Source organism: Cupressus sempervirens, chromosome 4 (assembly GCF_028749045.1).
Source record: "Cupressus sempervirens isolate cs-2001-9-10 chromosome 4, ASM2874904v1, whole genome shotgun sequence".
Taxonomy (NCBI): Eukaryota; Viridiplantae; Streptophyta; class Pinopsida; order Cupressales; family Cupressaceae; genus Cupressus; species Cupressus sempervirens.
The window spans coordinates 251,515,445-251,533,110 of NC_143121.1; positions in this window are offsets into that span (position 1 = coordinate 251,515,445).

Consider the following 17,666-nt stretch of genomic DNA (forward strand, 5'->3'; position numbering starts at 1 on the left):
CCCTTGTTATGTGGTCCCTGAGAAGAGGATCCAGGGTTACTTCATCACAGCCTGATGATTCAGGATTGACAGGGAGTATCATTGTAAGAAGAGTTGCTGACACTTCAAATGTACAGGCAGCCCATATGAATGTGGATTATTCTAAATTTTCCCTGGCTACTGCGGAAAGAGAAGAGAAGGAAATGATGGATATGCATAATAAATACGAAGTAGTGGTGGAAGCCTATAATCAAGAGGTGAAGAGGAGAATTGAGTTAGAAAACAGGATATCTCAACTGGAAAAGGTACTTGGAAAGAGAAAAGTGGGAGAATCCAGTACATTGAGAATTGCATATCCCCCACAGTCATCTGTGGGATTAACCCCTATTATTGAGATACCTGACACCCCTGAAAGACCCCAATTCTATACTGCAGAGGAATTTGAAGCAGAAAAAACCAAATTACATGAGTGGCAGATAGAATTTAGAAATCAGCAGGAAGAAAAATGGAAGCAGGGTGTGACATACTTGAGGGATAAAATACAATGGTCATATTTTTATGACCAGGTGACCAGGATTGTAACCCTCATAGATGAGTTAAATAAAGAAAAGAATGGACTAGACTCTCTTGCACAGAAGTGGAGACAGAGGAATAATGATGTTACAATTATTTGTATATCTACAGTTCAAATGCCTTACCATCAGGTTGAGAGGATTTTTGATTTATTAAATCAATTAGATAATTTTGAAAATAAAAGAGATTCTTTATAGAGGAAATTGACACTCTGTTTTTCAAGATATCTTGCTAAGAAATTCACCCTATTTCCTTGTGCCTTAGAATCTGTTGATACAGTAAAGGAAAAGGACAAATGGAAAAAGGAAATGGATGAATTATTTGATAACAGAATAACAAACATCATCAGTGAGACTGGCTATTGGTTTTGGGCAAAGACAAATGAAGAGCTGGTAAAAATACAACTGTATTATGCTGATATAAGAAAAGAATTCGATGAATTAGAAGAAAATGCCAATTCTTTAATAAAGATACAAAGAGAAACCCTAAGTTTTGATTGGCCAGATGATGATACTTTCAATAGATGGAAAGATCAGTTTAGTGAACAGATGTCAGGAGAAGATGACGAGGAAGATGTAAGAGTAATTGTTACTCTTGTAGTCAGCAATGATGACATAGAAAATCCCCAGGTTAAAGTGATTTTGCATGTAACAGAAGATGATACATCACTTGCAGACCTTATGGGTATGTACTCTGAAGATGAAGAATGATTGCGAGAGCAGATCATAACAACCAAGAAGCATAATAGAAAGGGACCCGCCAAGAAATACTGTTATCAACCTTTCTGTTATTCTTGTTTTTTTTTGTTTTTCAAAAAGAAGGACACCTGTCACCTTCTGTAGCCTGAAGCTTGTTGCATCTCACATTATTTAAGTGAGATCCCAAGGCTAAAGAAGGGTCCGAATTTGGTTTTCGCTAAGTGTTGTGCTTAGTTCTTTTTTGGTCCAAACATTTTTGGAAAGAAATTTATAGTATACTTTTTCTGTCAAAATCTCTGAGATATGGATGAATGTAAAAGGAACTGTGCTTCTTCTCTGAAGGTTTTTCTGGGTCTTTTGTAAAGGATATATCATTTTCAAAGGAAATGAATACAAGTTATGAACTGTCCCCATATCTGTTCTTCTCTGAATTTTGTCTCCTTTTTAATACTGAGTTACCTTGATGTTGTGTGAGTAAAAGCTTATGCAATTGACTGCAATTTAGTAAGACTGTACATCCATTTTTTATTGCTGTTAATTCAATGGATTAAGTAAAGGCTTTGATGAATGTGATGAGGTTTCTTGGGTGTTGACAAGGATTCTTGAATGATGAATTCTGGTAAGAATTGCTGATGAAAATTCATTGCAAGGCAACAAATTAGATCTAAGAATTTACTTGACTCTGAATTCCCAATGGATTAGGCACTGATCGAGAATATTTCAGCCAAAAGAGAAGTATATTATAACTAGCTTTTTTCAAAATACATCATAAAATCAATTTTCATTTATCTTTCCTGTAAGATTTTCAAAGTTGGCCAGCACTTGTCTGCCTAGATTGTTTTAGCTTCATTTAGCCATTGTTGTTGGAAACATCTGCAGAGCTGTAGAAGATTTCTTGGCCATATCTGTTCAAGGGATGTGTTTATCAGTTATTTACTTATATGTTTAAGGATTTAGAGATGAGAATCAAAATGAAACTAAGGATAATTCTCATACAATTATTCCATCTTTGAACCATCCCCGGGTGCACCCGCCCTGGTTTTACAGAGCCAAAAGAGTAGAAAACCGTCTAAGGTTTTATTGAAGTTGGGTCCTAATACTTTGCATATACAAGTGATAATGAGAATTGGCTATTCTTTAGGTTGTGTATGTACTGATATCTAGGTACTAAGCCTTTTGTCGCCTAGTAGTTTTAGTACTGTTAACATCAAAATAAAACACCAACACCACCATAAGATGTTTCACTTGTACCAAACTTGGTCATCTAGCCAAGAATTGCATGAATACAGGTAGAGTTGAAGATGAGAATAAAATAAAAGCAGATAACATTTGAAAGTAGATGAGGCAACAATGGATTCCTAAATCTGCTAACCATGCTAGTTCAAGCAATGATGGTCATGTAACTCAAGAAGTGGGTGACTCCACCATTTTCAACTAAGTTCTTAAAAAAGAACTAGAACTGCATTGTCAAGATCACATCCAAATAGTTTTAATTGAAAGAAAGCAAAGATTTAAATCAATATTCAAGATATAAAAGGATCATCAAGTGAGATTGGTATTATTTATCACCAAGTTGACTTCTCTACCAAGAAAGGTTGTTGGAATTGATGAAAGCCAACTCCAAAGATGCCCAAGATCACCTGCATGCGAGAACCTATCAAAGAGAAGTCAAGAAGAGGAAGAGCATGGAGCAAGGGAAAAACCTTAAATGGACATGAAAGATAAATATGTGCAAACACAAAAAGAAAATGTATTTACAATATGCACAATGCCTTATGAAAATACAATGAGAGAGAGGTTGCTTATAAAGACCTCAAGGAAGCTTGTAGAACAAGCTGGAAGGTGGTAGAAGATAAGGATGACAACTCAACACATATCTACAAAAGGTGAAACATGCTAGAAGGGAAAAAACTCTCGTGTTGTCAACAACTAACCACTACATGCATTAAATAAAAAATATTAAATAAATGCATTTACCTAAGTAAGCTAAGTAATAGAATAAAAAATTAGTAATTAATTATTTACTCTAACACCCCCCCTTAAGTGCAACTTAGGGAAATGTCTTAAGCTCACAAAACTAAGATGAAATGCAGAATGGGTCCCGACAACGAGGCCATTTTAGCTACCCAAGAACAATGCAAAGAGATGCAACCTTTGAAAATGGGGAAAGACAAAAAACCACGTGGGAAAAATCCTCCCCCAAAAAGAGGTAACCTAGTGAAGAATTGAAGAAGCCTCCAACTAGGGAAATGTCCCCTAAAATAGGAACAAGGAGTGATCATGAAGAGCATCATTGAAGCATGAAGAAGTCGCAAATCTACCAAACTACTGATCTAAAGAACCTCCATGGAAGAAGAAGGCACAAAATGAGCATGTCTATATGGTAGATGATCCATCTCACCGAAATGCATAGGTAGCCAACCACTACAATCACCTTGTATATAGGATCAACCACTGAATACATAGTTTATACTATCGAACCATTGAACCACGAAAGTATTAAAACAACAACATAACCTACCCTTAATGCAGACAGGGTGTGATGATAGGCAATTGAGAAGATGGGTCGAAGTCTCTTGCGGATGAACCAAGAATGACGAGAAAGGGAAAGAGGTACAGACACCTATAAAGACACGGTCAAACTGACTCTGCATGGGGCTAATGTCATAGAAGGGACACTCACTCGACAAAGGGAGAATGCCTAAAATAGCAAACAACAATCCCCTCCATGGTGCTTTATGATAATAGTGTATGTACAACTGACTCAAAACAATGTTCATGATCCCCGAAATGCAAAAGTGGCACTTTATCTCAGTGCGATACAAAAAGTTCTTCAAAATGATAGCTACAATGATCAAAACTAAAAACAAGCTACAACAAAACAAAGTACAGCCTAAAACAAGAGAATCCAAGCCAGGAAAATGATCCTCGGGCCTAAAACACTCAAGATATCCACCATATAGCAAAAATACCAAAACTATGATAGAAAGAGCATGGGCTAAAAACTCAAGAAAAGGACCACATTTCTGAAAAGATGACAGAACCAGCTTTCCAAAAATATAAAGTTTTCAAAAAATAGGCATGGGACACAAAAGATATGCTTGCCAGAGTCAAAAATAAAAAATTCAAATTTCAACTAAAAAAAGGCAACAAAAATGCATCAAAACCTAAAAATACCTGCAGCAATGTCTCTGTCTCGGAACCAGCTTTTCGACACTTCTTTCATATCAAAAAAATACCTCTGTATGCCCAAGTTATGGCCAGGAAATTGAGAGTAGGTCCAAAATGACCCTGAAGGAGAGGTACAAGGTGGTCTGATGATGTAAGGATTACATCATGCTAACGTTAGTAGAACCAGTGATTAAATTTTATAGCCAGATCAGGCATCACAAAAAAAGATGCCACATGGCATTGCAATGTGGACACCATGTAGCAGACCAGATGACGTGGTAGGAACCACGTGGCAAGTGCCATGTGGTAGACCTGCCACGTGTAAGTCACTATGTGGTTGTCGACTGTCGACATGGATGTTGGAGGTCCGCTAATTGGGCGAGCTGCTAAATGAGTAGGAGTGTAGAGCTGGCATTGATGCTGCTATCCGAAAAAATCTATACCAGACACGTGTCCTTGGCCAGAGTGGAGCTGAAACCTTGGGCAGAGATGCTGGCAGCCAAAACATTGTCAGAGTAGCAGAAAACTAGCGTTGAATGCCGATCGAGGCGGTGGGTCGCAGGTTGAGAAACTTGGGAGCTCTGTCATGCGAGAGGAGGAAGGATGGAGTGCAGCGGTTGGTGGGCAGCCCCACAGTGCCTACTGGGCAGTGCCACAACCGTACGCCTACAAATTATTATCTTTTAAAAATTTTAATGTGCAGATCGTCCGTACAATCTGTACGATAGCTCCTGATGAAAAAAAATTTCCTCTAAGAGCTCTATCTCCAAAATCAAAGAGTTTTATATGAATCTTGACTACAAACAACCTTCCAAATCCATGGTGACGTCCGTTTGGCTCCAATGTGCTCCAAAAAATTGTTGATCCCCTGATTTGAAGAAAAAATGCACAAACAAACTGGGGTTTGTGACTTCAAATCATGGCTTCAAAATTCTTCAACCAAGCAGTAGGAGGAAGTCTCTGATACCATGTTGGAGTTGATGAAAGCCAACTCTGAAGACATCCAAGATCACTTGCATACGAAACCTGTCAAAGAGAAGCCAAGAAGAGGAAGAGCATGGAGCAAGGGAAAAACCTTAAATGGACATGAGAGACAAATATGCACAAACACAAGAAGAAAATGTATTTACAATATGTACAATGCCTTATGAAAATACAATAAGAGAGAGGTCACTTATAAAGACCTCAAGGAAGCTTGTACAACAAGCTGGAAGGTGGTAAAAGATAAGGATGACAACTTAACACATATCCATAAAAGGTGGAACATGCTAGAAGGGAACAAACTCCCGTGTTGTCAACAACTAACCACTACATGCATTAAATACAAAATATTAAATAAATGCATTTACCTAAGTAAGCTTAAGTAATAGAATAAATAATTAGTAATTATTTACTCTAACAAAGGTTGGGTCATGGACTCTATTGAGAAAAGACAGGAGTAACAAAAATAGGTTTGATTACTAAGTTATGAAGCCTTCACCGAGTAATCAATAGAATAGTGGATGACAAGCTATTGAGCATAATGTTAAGAATCATGTTATCATAGTTACCTTTGTACCGAGCATTAATGAAAATTTTTTAACAAAAAATAGGAAATCAAATTCATTTTCATGGAGAAATCTAAGTGTTATTGTGAAGAAGTGTATTGTAGAGTGACCAAGAAACTTTGAGAAAAAATTGTGGCTAAGTTCTTCAAATTTTTTATAGCTTATGAAGTAGCAGTGCCATCAAGTAGCAACAAGAAAGCAGGGAAAGGGTTAGAGATGTTGGTCCGAGGAGTAGAATGGAAAGCACTTGATTTAAAACTTTTGTTTTCGATCACTTAGACCCTCAACCCAAACAGAGTACCATCCTAGATTCCTCCAAAGGTACTTCTCATTCATGACGTCCAAACTCATTTTAAGTGTGCAATTCAGGAAATTTTAACCCTAGAAATGGATGATGCCCTAGGTGGACTGTGTGTGAATGGGATTCTCAAACCTCAGCATAAAAATTTGGAAGACAAGGGTTTAACCCACATTCCTCACCTACCCCAAAGATTTCAAATAAAATGCATTAGATACATCCTCAGCTGAGTTCACAATGGTCAGTTATGGCTTGAGCAACTAGTCATGATCACCAAGAAGATGATTCATTTCATTACTGGCCTTCCCATGCTCATCAAGGCCAAAGTAACTAAAACCCTAGGTCAAGTGGAGTTGGAAAAGAAAACCCTAGCTGAGTGGGATGGCAGAGGCATGAAGATTAGTAGTGTAACTGATGTAGAACTAAAATTTGACTGATGTAGAACTAAAATTTGATATACATGTGATAGCCCACAAGAGATACAGTTTAACCTAGATCTTAATAGTGTGTCATGTGAAGCTATTGACTTGGCATACAAAGTTGTGAAGAACAATTTGTCATATGACCTTGTAGATTTGTTATTGATGTAATTCAACAAAAACTTCCAAGAACAACCCTTGAAAATTTAGTTTTGTTGACTTGCTTATTTTTCTATGTTCAAAAGTTTTTCCCTTCAAATTACATAGTAGTATGGAGAAAACATGTGCCTGTACTATATCAAATTAATGAATACATTATAGAAATGGGAGAGAATTTTGATAGGATTATGGATAACTACTTTTTAGTTTTCAAAGAGAAAATGAATAACAGATTCAGAATACCGAAGAAGTTAGTAGAAGATTACAAAGATGATGTTTGTTTCATGGTAGAATGTGACAGAGTCAACATTCAGGTAGTGAAACCTAGAATTGTATGGGTAAAACCTCTTCCCTATGAGGTGAATATAGATGAAGAAAATGACATAATTTAAGCTTTGATGATCCAAAGGCATCACATTTTGGAACATATGATGAGGCAAAGGCAAGGATAGAGCTGGAGATAAAACTCCCACAAGTAAGAGGAGGATAGCAAAACCAAAATCAAGCACAAATCTAATGTTAATTGAGGGAAAAGGAGAAGATATAGATGAAGAAGTAGAGGATGAGTCAAAAAAGGAAGAAGAACCCTTGAAGAAGAAAGACAAGGTGATCATGACCAAGCCACCTAAGCCATCTACTGCAATTTTTACAAGGAGGTCTAGGAAGAAAGGAAATGAAATTGTCTTTATCAAACCTCCTCCCACCTTCCAATAAAAATTGAAACAATTGGAAGAAGGTACAAGTATAAAAAAATTCAAATCCTTGAAGCATGAAAGAAGATTACAAGTAGAAAAGAAATAGGTTGAAGAACTGATGTTAACCAAAATGGGAAAATGGAAGTATTCACTAGATTAGATAGCCTCCAAATCTCTAATGAATTATGAGAGAAAATTAAGCCAAGAAGGGACTTTTTAATGCAAAAAAAAAAATATATTTATGCACAAACCCTAAGGTAGTTGCTACCTAGCATGATAGATGCTGAGGTAAAAGAGTCCTTAAAGAAAAATGAAGATAAGATGACTCTTAGATTTAATACTTGTTTAATTTTGATCAAGGATATAGAGCATGTGGTTAAGAAAGACATGAGCATGTGGAATAATGTTTATCACTTTCATAAACAAAGTGACTTCCCAGTAGAAGTTAAGGATGATGACAGTGATGATGAGGCAGAAGAAACTTACACTAAACCCACACATTTTGACAATGAAGAAGTTGAAGAAGATAAAGAGGAAGAAACTATAGAGGAAGACAAAGAAGATGATGAGGACACTAACCCTATGAAGATAGCAACTATAGTTATTGGGCCTCACTTCCTCACTCTCCAATCAAACCAAGTGCTACATCAAGCTCAAAGATAGCTTCAATAAGTTTGATTGTAACAACTATAGGTACTTGAAATGTCCAATCACTCTTCAACCCCACATAGCTTAGCATATCAATGATATAAGTGACTACCACTTCATCTAGTAACCTATAGCCTCCCTCTTCTTTAGCTCTTGAGTTGCAGTCATCAACAATGAGTATAGTGGCTTCTACAATTTTGAGCTCTTCAGTAGTAAGTACTTCAGTTTTGAATACTACAATTTTGTCTACTTTAGTAATAGATACTTTAGTTTTGACTTCTTCAATTTTGGACTCAAAAAGCATTCCTATTAGCATTCCATCAATAAGTACTAAATCAATTTTCATAGCAAGTTCTAGTATATCTACAATTGTTTCCATTCTGGATACAAAGGAATTCAGTACAAGGACAATTGAACCCAAGGTTCAACTGAGTATAATATTTTTGAGTAGAGGTAAGGAAATAGAAGAGGATATAGACCTAGATGAGAAAACATAAATTCCCAAATGGGACTTTAACAATCTCACTATGGATCAAATGCATATAGCTAGTCAACTCCTCCAAAAGAAGGCAAGGCAAAAGAAATTGAGAGAGGAGAGATATAGGGAATATACAATTATTGATGATGCTAAGAATATTTTGTCTAAGGCTATAGGTATTGAGGTTGATACTTCTCAACCTATTTTATTGAAATTAGAAGAGGCAGTCCAAAAGTTTAATGAGGACTCTAGTGTTAAAGATAAATTAATTGAGGAAGTAGAAAATAAATTTGATAATAAAATGCTTGAGCACATTCCTCAGCAAATTTCCATTCAACAAGTTGAACTTTCCTCAATTTTTCCCAATATTGAAACGTCTTGTACCAATGCAACATAAATTTTTGTGAAGTTGTGTGATGTTACTGAGTTCACAGAGGAGATAAAGAGAAACCTAACAAAGATTGATGAGGATTTGAAAGCTAGTGCATAGAAATTGCAACTTGACCCTAGTTCAAGCTTTGCACATCATATGAAGATCAAATTTATGTTAGATATGTAGGTAGAGTTGTTGAGAGAGGAAGCAAGGATCTAGTCATCATTGATAAATATTTAGAATATGATCCTTCCTATCATGGACACAATCCAAAAACACATTGTTTATTCAAAAAAATTGATCCATGATAATAACATCTCTATTGCAAATCACATGATAGAACTCTCTATAGAATTGAAAATTGCACTCCATAAATGCAAGATTTTGCAAGAAAATTGGAATAAAACTCTAGCACTTATTCCTAAGGTACATTTTGAGTTTCTATCTCATATTGGTATCTCTATGTAAATAAGTCTTGAATATAGTTTTGAATAAATCTTTGGCATTATTGTCAAAAAGGGGGAGAGACTATGTATATTGTATGGCGAAGAATCATGCAAAGGATAAAATGTATATAGTTGAGGAGAATTTTGTAGATATGTTGTATCGTATACTACATATACTTACAAAGATAATTGTATGGGGGAGAATCATGCAAAGGAGAAAATGTATATAGTAGAGGAGAATTTTGTAGATATGTTGTATATACTTACAAAGATAAATTTTGAAAAGTCTCAAAATAGTATATTCTACTGAGCCAATATCACATTGTGATGTATATAAGTTTTGGCTAATAAGTGTTTTTATCACTAATGCCAAAGGGGGAGTTTGTTGACATATCAGTCATGTTTGTTATTAGTGATAACAATTATTCAAATTTTGTGTGGCTACCAAGCTCATTGAATAGTCTAAAAGTGTTCGCCATGTATTTCACTAGCCACTGAGCACTAGAGTTCAACCTAAGCATTTCAGTGGTTACCAAGTGAATTTAGTTAGTATGAAGTCTAAAAGTTCAACCCGAGCATTCTAGTTGTTACCAAGCTTTGTAGTTTCTACCAAGCTAGTAGTTCATTTAAAGTAAAGCCAGTGTTAATCAAGCTATATGGAGATTAGTTTTTACCAAGTGTAGTCATGGTAAACAAGTAATTCAATTAATATCGAGTTACACAGTATCTACCATGTCACTAGTGTAGACCTAGTTAAAGACTACATTGAAGTGATTATTATGGACTGAGCTTCTACTTCTGCTGAGTGCATGATGATGTTGACTAATGGCAATGGATGTCAAGTATCATAACTTCACCAAGTCAATCTTTAGAACTTGAGTATCTACATATGGGCTGACTTTATAATATTAGTGTTAACTTATATGATGGCCAACTTTGTAATTATGTAAATTGGATTGATATATATGTAATGTATTCCATCATATCCAAGTGTGATTATAATGTGAAAAAGAAGCATGGGAATGTGAATTAGCAATAGACAAAGTGTATTATAAGGCCATATCAGTAAAGGAGTAGAAAAAGACAAACTCATCACATAAAGGTCATCAACACTTCAAGGAATCTCTATCATCAATTTAGTTGTAAATTAGAGATCTACTGCTTCAACCTAATAGGTAAAACCAGTTGAAATCCTTTAACAAGGTAGACTTAATAGTCTTTTCTCAAATCTCTTTACCGAGTGCATACTTCATTATGTGTTTGTAAAACCTATAACAAGGTGGATCTAGTAGTCCTAATTTCTCCTAATAGGGAAGATCATTAGAAGTGATCAATGTAAGCCTTAACTAGCCAACTTTATGCTATAGTATTGAAGTCTTGTGGGTATCATCCCCACCCCAATTTTACTTTCCATTTGGAAGTTTTCTAGGTCACCAAATTATTATGTTCAAGTGTTCTGAATGTTTTATCATTCTCATGCATGCAAGTAGATCAGATTAGATAAACTAAATGGTAACTAGATTATTACAATTAAGATCTAAATCTGATAAAGTTTTTGAGATTACTGATTCACCCCTCCCCTCTTAGTAACCTAGCTAGTCTTGAATATTTCCAAAAAAATCATCTATCCATCGAAATTTAAATCTACACAAGAGATAATCTTGTTGATATCTTGAGAATCTATACACATCCTCCATTGTCTATTCTTCTTAGGTGCCAATACTTATTATACATCATGTGGACTTAGACTCTCTTGAATCGACCCATTCTCCAACAACTCATGCACTTATCTATTCCAATCTTCACTTTTTTTTTGGTGTCATTATGTACACTACCTTATTTAGAAAATAGGGTCCTAGAATAGAGTCCATCTAGTGATTGATCTTCTCCATTGGGGGTAATCCATTAGGTACATTATCTAACACAATATTAGGAAATTATTCAAAAAAATATGCAACTTGTGTAGGTACCTCCTCTATTTCTTCATTACCATCTTTTGGAATTACCAAAAAATACATATTCTTATACCTCATATCCTTGAGAAAATCTTTTCCATCAATAAAACATATTATGGTAGAACTAAATACTTTTTCTTCTTTATCCTTCAATGGCTTTATCTTATGTTTTACTCCATCATTTGTCAGAGTGTGGGTATTTTCAAGTCCATGATGTAGAATGTGCTTGTCAAACTATTAGGGCCTACACAAAAACATAAGACATATGTCCATAGGTATGATATCAAATAGCATCTCATCCTATAATCTCCCAATCTTGAACTTCACTAAGCATTTTTCATTGACCATGACCTTGTTGTCATCTTGCACCTAGGAAATTGGTATGGATGTTAGTGTTTCTGCCTCTTTAATTTTATATTTGTGACCATATTTTGTGATACTAGATTATCATTACTTCCACCATCAATGACCACATCATAACACTTGTCTTCACATTTGAACCTTGTTTAAAACAAACTCCTCTGTCTATTCTTCTATCATTCCTTCCATTGTGTTGTGAACATTCAAATGCTCCATGTCCTTTTCCTTATTGAAAACATTTTCCATAAAAACCTCCTCTTCCAAATCCTTTTCCTCTTCCTCTTCCTCTCTCATCTCTATTGTTCTCATCTTGGAAAAAATTGGAATTGTTTCCTCTTCTATTTTGATTTTTACTACCAGACTCATTCTTCATATTTCAATCATCATCTTGGCCTCCTTAAGAATTTCCACTAGACCTTCCACTACAACCTCTATCATGATTTTTGTTATCAATTTTTTTTCTCAACTTCTCCTCAACTCTTAGGAAAAAGTGGTATTCCTCAATATAGGTAATTCGAACAAAAATAAGGCCCACAAAGATAATGGGAAATTTTCTCCTTATCATATTTTGCATGGTTAGTTCTAATAAGAACTCAATAGAACTCTTCAATATACTCTTGAAAGGATCTTCCTGATTGCTTTGAACCTTGCATTTTCTTCAATAGATCAACCTCATAACCCATAAGAATGAATTATCACTTTAGTTTGGTTATCATTTGGTCCCATCTTTTGATTTTTTCTTTTCCTCTTCTATTTCACCCAATTGGATCCCCTATCATTAGATCTTTGAATGACCCTTCAACTTGGCCTTTGCAAATTTTACCCTATCAAGATCTTCAACTCTTCATACTCAAAGTATTCCTCTAGTTCATTGATTCAATTGATCAACATCTCAAGGTTAAGTTTAAATGTTAGAACCTACAACTTTGGTCTTTTTCTAATCTTTGAATTGTCCTTAAAATTCCTCTCTTCTTCTAGGTTCAAAATGAACTCTTCTTCAAGATTTCTTTCTTCTTCTTCATCCTTCCTTTCATCTCTTATGACAAGATTTATTCCTCAACATAGTTGTTCTACCAATTCTTAGATACGTCTCTACATTGATTTAAATACTTAGGTGTAACACCTATGAATATTCAACCATGATATCTTCGTGGAGGTAGTTTTTTGCTTCTTCTAAAACCCTAGTGCAAACTACCCTCCAATTAGCAATCTATCCACATGGTCAGTCAAAACCATAGTCTTGGTGGAAATTGCCTCCTAGTCAACAATCTATTAACACACTCAAGAAATCTCACTCTTATACCACTTAATGAAGGGTGATCCTCTTAATACCACAAAAAACAACAAAAATAGAGTACACCATAGATAGAGAGAACAAAATCTACTTTTTGTAATATGACTACTTTGTAACTTGTCTTTCAATAGATTAAAACTCATACTTGCATGTATATTCCACTTAAAGTCTTTCATATATCCTCTCACTATTTTAGTCAAAGGTCCACAAATACTGCTAAAACTTTTGATAATATTTTTTTAAAAGACTAGAGATTCCATGAAAAAACCTTACAATTTTTCCACTCCTTAGAGTAGGCCATTTGAGGGTGACAATTTCTTTCTTAGAGTCCATTTTTTGACATCCTATTGATACTACAAATCCAAAGTACACAAATTACTTATTTACAAAATTACGTTTCTTTAGACATAGCAACACCCTTTCCTCCCTAATATTTTCAAACAACTTATGAATGTGTATGAAATGCTCCTCCAATGGCTTACTAAATATCAAAATATCATCTAGGTAAATAATTACAAACTGACCACAAAAATCTTTCTGTACCTCATTTGTGAGCTTTCTGAAAGTACTCAGTGGATTGGGTAGCTCAAATGACATGACTAGCTAGTTGTAAAATCTTTCTCTTGTCTTGAAGGTATTCTTCCACTCATCTCCTTCTCTAGTCTAAATCTAATGGCACCCACTTTTCAGATCTATCTTTTTCAAATACACAACTCCACTCAAACAGTCCAAAATTTCATCAATCTATAGAAATGGAAATATATACTTGATCATGATCTTGTTGATAGCTTGAGAATATGTACACATCCTCCATTATCCATTCTTTTTAGGTGCTAATACTAGTAGTGCAACATGTGGACTCTAACTCTCTTGAATCAACCCCTTTTGCAATAACTCATACACTTTCTATTCAACTCTTTTCTTTCTATTAGTGTCATTCTATGTGCTACCTTATTTGGAAAGATGGCTCCTAGAATCAAGTCCATCTGCTAAATGATCTTCCATACTAGGGGTAATCCATCAGGTTCACTATCTAAGACAATATCAAGAAATTCAACAAGACTCTTCTGTTAACTAGGACTTCTCTTTTTTCATCTTTAGAATGTGATGATTTTTCATCTTCATTAACATATGCTACTTTGGCTTGGCCTTCAATTCTTCTATCATTCCTTCCTTTGCACTTTAAACACTCAAATTCTCTATGTCCTTCTTCTCTATACTAAAAACATTTTCCATGAAAATCTCCTCTTCCAGATCCTTTCCATCTTCCTCTTCCACTCTAACCTCTATTGTTATAATCATGGAAATGATTAAAATTGTTTCCCCTTTTGTTCAAATTTCTAGTACTAGCCTCATCCTTGTTCTTTTGATCATCAGTTTGGGCTTGATAAGAACATCCACCAAATCTTCCACCATGACCTCTACCACTTTTTTTGTTATCAAACTTTTTTCTCAACTCCTCAAATTTTATGAAAAAATGGTATACATCCTCAATACTATTCATCCTAAACTAGATTCAATCCCTCCTAAATACTTGGCCTCAACTAATTAAGATAATAGGTAACTTTTTCCTTATTAACTTCTACATGGCCAATTTTGATGAGAATTTGGTAGAACTCTTCAATATACTCTTGAATGGATTTTCCCATTTGCTTCAACCCTTGCATTTTTTTACAATAGATTAAGCTCATAATCCACAAGCATTAATTATTTTTTGGCTATAATCTAGTCCCATCTTTTTATTTGGTCTTTTCCTCTTCTATTTCACCCAACTAGAACTCCTACCACAAGATCTTTGCATGACCCTTCAATTTGGGATTTTTAGTTTGGAGCATATCCAGATCTCCAATATATTCATACTCAAGAGTATTCCTCTAGTTCATTGACCCAAAAATTCAACTCTTTAGGGTTAATATTTCCCAAAAGTGTGGGAAACTCAAACTTTGGTCTTTTTTTTTATTTTGGAAATGGCCTTAAAAAGCCTGTCTACTTTTGGGTTAAAAATAACCTCTTCTTTGATATTTCCTTCTTATTCTTCGTCCTCACTTTTATCTCTTACAACAAGATTTAATCCTCGATTTCTTTGTTATACCAATGCTTGTATCTATCTCTACAAGGCTTTAAAACCCTTAGACATAACACCTATGACTCTTCCACCATGCTTTCTTCATATAGGATTTTTTTTGCTTCTAATGAAACCATACCAAAAATTGTCACAAAATCAGCATTTTTTCCACATGCTTAGCCCAAATCATGGTCCTAGTTCAAATTTCCTCCCAAGCATTGAACTATTTACATAGTCACAAAATCTTGCTCGAATACGACTCAATGAAGGGTGCTCCCCTTAATACTACAATAAACAATAGAAATAGTGAACAATAAAAATATAGACAACAAAATATGGGTTCTTCTTATCGCCACAAATGTGGAATTATAAAATTATAATTTGTAAACCCAAATGGACACCTTCCCTATAGTAATGTGCAAGATAGAGATGTCACTATCACCTAGAATTTCCCTATACATGTTAGAAATAGGGATTACTAAGAGGGGAGTTGAATTAGTATTCTACATTTTTTTCCCAAAATTAGATATTATTAATTGTGTTGTAACATGCATAAGAAAGTAAACTAAAATTACTAAATAGTAAACATAACCATTAAATAAGAGAACTCATAACACCATATTTTGTTAACTAGGGAAACCCTAGTCATCGATAAACCTTGATGGTGTTCGTACCCACAAAAAAATCCACTAAACAAATGTATTTGGTTAAGGATGTATTTTTTTTTCACAATGCATGCCCCATTTCTACTAGAAATTAGAACCACCTAATAAAACTTGTCTCTCCCAAACCCCTACTCTGGGGCCTGGGTCATATTTGGCATCCCCAAGGAGTCCAAGTCAAGCCTAGGTCTGTGACTAGAAAAGTCTAGAGTGTCACCTCAGGAGGACAATGGAGTTATTTAGTGTTTAAGTGCTAAAAGTACACACTAGCACACATGCACACTTTATCAAGGTGTAAAAGTGCACTTAGAGCATGAGTGCACACTATTCTCCTTTCAAAGATGTGCACTTACTCATGTGTACACCTCTAGAAGGGGTGCACTAGGACCCAATATTTTTATAAACATTGCACCCCCTTTCTTTAATTCATTCTTCTTTGTACTTAATTGACTCCTACACCACTACACCCCTTGATGTGCATTATCTTAGCTTGCAACCTACAAAAACAAGACTTCAAGCACCAAGGTTGGCATAAGACACAAGAAGGTTTTTACATGTGTACCTTCTATTAAAAATAACCAAACACAACTTAAACCTAGGACTAAGGAAGTAAGTCACCAAGAAGGTGTGCATATGCACACCTCCTCAAGGTGCACATGTACACACTATCTTAATTAAAACTAAAAACATAACACCTATGTTAAAATGTGCCCACATGTGTACCACCTCAAGGTGCACATGGGCACACCTTTTTTGTAAATAAAATGCACTTAAGGCATATTAAGGTACACACATGTGCACCCTATTAAGTTGTGCATGTGTGCACTCTTGAACTAAATAGAAATCACAAAGACTGAGTGTTTCCTTGAAAAATAATACTTTTACTATGCATGTGTGCACCTTACTAAGGTGTGCAAGTGCATATGTATACAATTGCACACAAATGGTCAATTAGGGACCATTTAGTGTACCTGTAAGTGTCCACTAGGTGTGCTAATTTGCATAACAATGCTTTTGTGAGGAATTAACTAGTGTCTAACTATTTTGGGTGGATTTGTGCTAGGTTTTGATATGTTGGGGTTTATTTTAGGTTTGGTTTTATATTTCTAGACTAATGTATCATCTCTTGTATAGATAACATCAAATCATCATCCACTTCAATGGTGTAGAAAAAAAATAGCTCCAAAGCCCAATATTTTCAAATAACAAGGAACACCAAGGAAATCTTAGTTTCAAGATGGGCATCAGAGATCAAAGATACCAAGATCATACTTATAAACTACAACATATTCCTCACCATTTGCATCAAACCTAAATAATTATTGGTAATGGTATCACTTATGATTAGATTAGGTCTAGTCCATGCAGCATCACATCCTACATGTGTTTAGTCTTCAAAACTCAAAATGGATCTTTTGGATAACTATATGTTCAAAGAAAAGGTTGTTAGAGTGTCACATAGAAGATAGTCCTAGACCTCTAAACTAGGAATATTGAGAAAGTGTTCCATCTCCTAAGAATTGATCAATATGTGAAGATTATCTATGACTAGGTGGAAAGATGGTATCAAGAGAATGAAAAGGGATCCAAAGAAACAATTCAAACCTCCTTTCTAGGAGAAAAAACACTAGTAGGCCATAGAATCAGCAAAGTTGACATGACCTAGAGATATATGAAAGATGATATTGGGTACATAATTTTCATTTTGAGTAGGGTTATAGGATTATGAGTAGTAGGAAACCTTCAAACTTGGATGGTCCATTTCATACAAACCATTAGGAAAAAAAAAAATTTGATTGACTAGGCCATAATTCTAAGTGAGAACCTAGATGAGTAGTTGGTAGCT